The 7,054-nt window shown below is 36.7% G+C and overlaps 1 pseudogene; it reads right to left on the bottom strand.

Annotated features, from left to right (window-relative positions):
- Window positions 1-5,401: 5,401 nt before the first annotated feature.
- Window positions 5,402-7,047, bottom strand: LOC127159739 (polymeric immunoglobulin receptor-like; annotated as a pseudogene).
- Window positions 7,048-7,054: the final 7 nt, after the last annotated feature.

Genomic DNA, 7,054 nt, shown 5'->3' with positions numbered 1-7,054 from the left:
TTGGGTTTTCAATTCCCCCCGGGGGGGCCGGGGGAAATTTTTTTGGGTAAAAAGGTTTTTTTTTTTTAAATTTTTATTTTTTTTGGGGGGGTAAATATATATCACTCACTGGTTTTGCCTGAATAACTGTAGTTTTAATAAGCATTGATAGATATTTATATTATAGAGTGAAGACTATACAGAGTTAATTTACATTTGACAACTACTCCAATATTGCTGTTATACCAACCTGAATTAACTATTTACTTCACTTGTATCTTTGTGCTATTGTATTTATTTGTGCTTTCCATATTGTATTACTTACTGCTCACTTCTCTTTACTAATATATGAATTTTAAATTAAATCAAATCAAATCAAATCACCTTTATTTATATACTGCCTTTAACAATACTGAATTGTGACAAGGCGGCTGTACAGTATCAAATAGGAAATAGTACATCAACAATGCAAAGGGCAACAGCAAACACCCAATTCCCGGGTAAAGGTAGTCAATCAAATACAATAAAATAAAATACAATATTGTGTGAAGATAAAGTCAAGATAAAGTGTCCCCAACTAAGCAAGCCAGAGGCGACAGCGGCAAGGAACCAAAACTCCATAGGTGACAAATGGAGAAAAAAACCTTGGGAGAAACCAGGCTCAGTCGGGGGGCCAGTTCTCCTTTGGCCAGACACAGAGCACTCACCAGGTCCCGTGGTCCTGTGCCGATAGCCGTCTAGGTGACGAGGTCTTCACTGGGGATCCATCTCTGGGGCTCATCTAGTCGATGTGGTCTCCGCTGACATTCAGTGCTGTAGAGGTCGTCTCTAGGTGCTGATCCACCGTCTGGGCTGGGTACGGACTGGATCCGGAGGACTGCAGTGACCATCTGATCTGGATACGGACTGGATCTGGTGGTTAAGGTGACCTTGGAATAAGAAAGAAACAGACTAATGTCATTCTTAAACAGCGTAGATGCCATTCTTCTGACGATGCACTGAGTACATCGGGTGTTATGGGAAGTGTTTCCAGTTCCGGTTGACCTAATTAATGCAGCCTAACAATCCTTTAACGGATTTGAATTATAGAATGTGTTATGTGTAAGCCAAGTTAAAGAGATGGGTCTTTAATCTAGATTTAAACTGACAGAGTGTCTGCGTCCCGAACAGTGTTGGGTAGATTGTTCCAAAGTTTAGGTGCTAAATAAGAAAATGATCTGCTGCCCGCGGTTGATTTGGATATATTGAGAACGCAGCGGACGTGAGGGACTATAATGCGATAAGAGCTCGCTCAGGTACTGAGGAGCTCAGGTACTGAGGAGCTAAACCATTCAGGGCTTTATAAGTAATTAGAAAGATTTTAAAATCTATACGATGTTTAATAGGGAGCCAGTGCAGTGTTGACAGAACCGGGCTAATATGATCATACTTTTTGGTTCTAGTAAGAACTCTAGCTGCTGCATTTTGGACCAGCTGGAGTTTGTTTATTAAGTGAACAGAACAACCACCCAATAAAGCATTACAATTATCTAATCTTGAGGTCATAAACGCATGAATTAATGTTTCAGCATTTGACATTGAGAGCATAGGTCGTAATTTAGATATATTTTTGAGATGTAAAAATGCAGTTTTGCAAATACTAGAGATGTGGTTTTCAAAGGAAAGATTGCCATCAAATAGCACACCTAGGTTCCTAACTGATGACGAAGAATTGACAGAGCAGCCATCAAGTATTAGACAGTGTTTTAGGTTATTACACGCTGAGGTTTTAGGTCCAATAATTAACACCTCTCTTTTTTCAGAATTCAGCAGTAAGAAATTACTTGTCATCCAGTTTTTTTTAACTCAACTACACAATCCGTTAGTTTTTCAAATTGGTATGTTTCGCAGGGCCGCAAAACATGAAAAGCTGAGTATCATCAGCGTAACAGTGCAAACTAACACCATATTTCCTGATGATATCACCCAAGGGTAACATGTTAAGTGTGAAAAGTAATGGTCCTAGCACTGAGCCTTGCGGTACTCCATACTGCACTTGTGATCGATATGATACCTCTTCATTTACTGCCACGAATTGATAGCGGTCAGATAAGTAAGTTTTGAACCATGCCAATGCAGTACCCCTAATGCCAAAATGATTTTCAAGTCTGTTCTAGAGAATGTTGTGGTCAACAGTATCGAACGCATCACTAAGATCTAGGAGCACTAACCAAGAGATACAACCACGATCGGATGATAAGAGCAGATCATTTGTAGCTCTAATAAGAACAGTCTCAGTACTATGGTACGGTCTAAAACCTGACTGGAAATCCTCACAGATATCATTTTTCAGTAGGAAGGAAGATAATTTTGAGGATACAACCTTTTCTAATATCTTTGACAGAAATGGGAGATTCGAGATAGGTCTGTAATTAATTAATTTGTTGGGGTCAAGTTGTGGTTTTTTAATGAGAGGCTTAATAGCAGCCAGTTTGAAGGTTTTGGGGACATATCCTAATGACAGTGATGAATTAATAATATTTAGCAGAGGATCTATGAGATCTGGAAGCAAGTCTTTTAGTAGCCTGGATGGAATAGGGTCTAGCATACAAGTTATTGGTTTAGATGTTTTAACAAGTTTATACAATTCTTCCTGACCTATAGTAGAGAATGAGTGGAATTGTTCCCCAGGAGATCTATAGCACACTATCTGATGTGATACTGTAATTGACGGCTGCATGGTGACAATTTTGTCTCTAATAGTATCTTGGAAGTAAAGTACTTCATAAAGTCATTACTGCTATGCTAATGGGCATAGTCAGTGCCTGTTGGTTCTTTATTTTTTGTTAACTTAGCCACTGTATTGAATAAATACCTAGGGTTATGTTTGTTATCTTCTAAAAGAGTCGAAAAGTAATCAGATCTTGCTGATTTCAACGCTTTTCTATACGATATAGGGTACATTCACACCAAGCAGTCCGAAAAACCTCTAATTTTGTTTTCCTCCAGCTGCGCTCCATTTTCCGGGCTGCTCTCTTTAGGGGGCGAGTGTGCTCGTTATACCACGGGGTCTGACTGTTTTCCTTAATCTTTCTTAGGTGCAGAGGAGCGACCGTATCTAGAGTCCTGGAAAAGAGAGAGTCAATAGTTTCTGTTTCATCATCAAGTTTTTCTGAGCTACTGGACATGCTGAGGAATTCAGATAAGTCAGAAAGATTACTCAGAAAGCATTCTTTTGTAATAGAAGTGATGGTTCTACCATACTTGTAATAATGAGTTGAATTTACAGTTTTAGTTATCTGCAGTATACACGAGACTAGACAATGATCAGAGATATCATCACTTTGCTGCAGAATTTCAACGGCATTGACATCAATTCCATGAGACAGTATTAAGAAAGAAAGGAGGAGAAAGCAACAACATTTGTAGAGGCGGATAGAAAAAGTAAAAGTGAATGGCAAGCTAACCGGCTAACAAACTGCAGGCTGCACTCGCGGTTGTAGATTAAAAACGAGTGATCAACAAGAGCGAGGGAAAAAAGCAAAGCGGTAGTAGATGTGAATAGAGACGTGAGTGGGAACGCAAATGGCAGGCTAACTGGCAAACGGAATGCTAACGCACAGCACAGCGTTGCACTCATAAAAGCGCATTGTGTAGTTGTGTTTTACTTCATATGTAGCTGCAAAATATTTCTGAATTATTGAACATTTTACCAAGGTTCATTATTCTGCTGAAAGAGACTACACTGCCCCATGCACAACACTGCCTGCGCAAGTCTAACTTTTTCCCATCGTGCATACGGTAAATGATGCACCTGCACCAACCGTCAACCTGATCTAAAAGAAAGTAGTTTCATCATATCAGGCAGCCTTTTTATTGCTACATGGTCCAGTTTTGACACTCACATGCCCAGTAGGCATTAATACATTCACTCATTCATGTTGAGTTTATATTTTTTTATTTACTTATTTTAGAAAATAATATTTTAAACTGGTCAGTTCGTAGTAGCTGCTAGCCATATAGGTAGCAGGCCTAATATGTATGTAACCTACTAATATGCACCCTTTAAGGGTAAATAGGTTACAGAATGTACCTTTTGACATGGCATCATCTCAGTGACACACTGCAAAAAAGGCCTATCTTACTTAGTATTTCCGCCTTGTTTCTAGTCAGAATATCTAAAAATTAAAATAACGTTAGCTATTTAGTCTTGTTTTTAAGCAAAATGAACTTAATTTAGTTTCTCCCCCTGGAAACAAGTAAAATTATCTGCCAGTGGGGTAAGTAAAATATTCAAAGAGTATTTTACTTACCCCTCTGGCAGATAATTATACTTATTTTAAACAAAATTAACTTAATTTAGTATTTTACCCCTGGGAAACAAGACTAAATATATAATGTTGTTTTGCTTATGTAGTAAATGCACCTTAATTTAAGAATTTTTTGATATTTTGACTAGAAACAAGACAATTATGCTAAGTAAGACAAGCCTTTTTTTTTAAAGTGTGGTAACTCTTATTTGTAGGCTGACTCTTTGAGATATCCTATGTTTTTCTTTTGCTGTCTTACCTTTTGATGTGTCTGAATTTAAACTTAGCCTAAAATGTGTTGTAGGCTACTTCTATCTATATGCTTTTGGCTAAGTGTAACGCTAGTAATGGAGGAAGAAGGTGTGGCCGAAGATCACGTTTGTTTTGGTGTGAGATGCGGAGCTCCCGTGCGACATCTAGTGGTTAAATACAGTATAAAGCTCCTTTATGTTTGATTTAGTAAAACAGTACATGAACATTGACAAACTCAGCAGAATAGGATCTAATGACCATGACAGGAGGAAAAAAAAAAAAAAAAACTCCAACACAAGAAAAGGATTTCATAGGAATTAGACAAATCTGCAATTTGGATGAAACAGTGACATTTGAAGAAAAACAGATTACAGGTGTTATTAGCAAACACAGACATCTAATAGTTTTCATATAGATCGTATAAGTATTGTCTGTTGAATAAGCATAAAGCAAATACAGATTTTTTTTTTTTTTTATCAAAACATTTAGAATCATCTGATCCTTCAGATTGACATAAAGAAAATCCTCTAGTTCTGTGACAGACAGAAATGCTCCACATGTGATCTAAAAGATAAAATAAAGGGCAACACTTATCGACAGACAAATATGATAACCAAATATATTTCTATGTCACATCATGTAGATTTGGATACATTTAACCCACATAAAAATTTCACACTTTTTGTAGACACAAAGACTTGAATAAATGTATTATGCAGCAATAGAGCATCTTCATAATTAAAATACTAACTTGTTCTCCTCAGTGCCAGTTTGTGAGATCATAATTTCTGTCAAAAGCAGAAAAATAACAAGTTCATATGGTCTTGTTTTGCTATCTAAAGCAAAGCTTTTAGTTCATTAGATTATTGATTGAGCTTTACCACGTTTTGCCTTGGATACAGTGAGTTGAACAGAAATCATTAACTCTCCTACAGAGCAGAAGTACCAGCCAGAATCAGTCAGTCTCAGTCCAGTCATCAGCACAGTGAAGGATCTTCTCCCATCATCACTGATCTGGACTGATGAATTCTGGGATGTGTCAATATATGTGTTAATATAGTTTGACCAACCACTGGCACCTAAAAAAAACAACAAACACACTGTATAATGTACAGGACTATACAATGATAATCATTTTTTTTTTTTATTTGTTCTATCCTCGCACAAACAATAGAAAAATAAAAACTTTTTTACAAACTAGGTTAATGTTAGTTTCTTTTTGTCTTTTTCCATCATAGTTAAAAAAGGAAAAGGGAATTGATGCAAAAGTATACAATTTATTTTTTCATATACAGTTAAAGTCAAAACTTTACATACATATGCAGAACCTGATTTTACCAAGTACAACATGTTCCTGGATCAACATTTTTGTTGACCTTGGAACAACATTGTGATAACCAATCAGAAAAAATGTTTATAGAAGTTTATAGTTTTTGTGAAGTTTAGCCTTACAATCAGTGTTTGGTGCTTGTACATCAGTGTCATTCATCTATAATTTCCTCTGATTTTAGGGATTACTCATGGGTAAGGTTAGGTTTAGGTTTAGGGATGTGGTCAAGATTACATTTTTCTATTAAAATGTTGTGCCAGGGTCAACAAAATATGTTGACCCAGGAACACATCTAACTCAGCAAAATAAGGACGTGCCTTTACGATACACCTTGCAGAATCTGCAAAATGTTAATTATTTTAACAAAATAAGAGGGATCATACAAAATGCATGTTATTTTTTTATCTATTACTGACCTGAATAAGATATTTCCCATAAAAGACGTTTAGTCCACAAGAGAAACTAATAGTTGAATTTCTAAAAATGAATTTATTATAACGTTTTTGTATGTAACTATTGGATATCTTAGAATATCTACCAGGTTATCTACCAGGATAAGCTGTACATGTTTGATTAGTGAATGAATTTTACCAGTGACTGTTATTTGAACTGGAACCTGTCGATCTCCTACAGAGCAGAAGTACCAGTCAGAATCATTCGCTCTCACCCCAGTCATCAGCACAATGAAAGATCTTCTCCCATTATCACTGATCGGGACTGATGAATTCTGGGATGTGTCAGTCCTCCCCACTGTGTAACAGCTCTGATCTTTATATGTGCACCACTGTTTGACTTCATTCTTATATCTAGTACTGTAGAGACATTGAACACTGATATCACAGACACATCAGGAACTGAAGACACAGACAGCAAACACTTTGAATTAAGTCAATAAATGTTGTTAGATCTAAACTGGTATCTGCTTAAGTATAAAACCACATAAACTGTTGCACCACAGCAATCCTTCTCTTTACCTTTTTGAACAGTTAAATACAAAGTTTTTTTCTCAACTGGGTTTGCATGAGAGCCGATCTCCACAGCACACCAGTAACGTCCAGCGTCTGAGGATGTTGCATTGTTGAGTTGCACAGTAAAAAAATTCTGGGCTGGATAATCAGTTATTGTCCATTTTCCTTTATCGTTTCCATGTGCTATAATTAGGCAAAAATCCCATGTAAACCCTTTACACCAGTATTTTGGGTTT

The sequence above is a fragment of the Labeo rohita genome, unplaced genomic scaffold (genome assembly GCF_022985175.1).
Source record: "Labeo rohita strain BAU-BD-2019 unplaced genomic scaffold, IGBB_LRoh.1.0 scaffold_2475, whole genome shotgun sequence".
NCBI lineage: Eukaryota > Metazoa > Chordata > Actinopteri > Cypriniformes > Cyprinidae > Labeo > Labeo rohita.
Note: the sequence above shows the minus strand (reverse complement) of the source record. Positions and strands in the feature narration are given on the sequence as shown.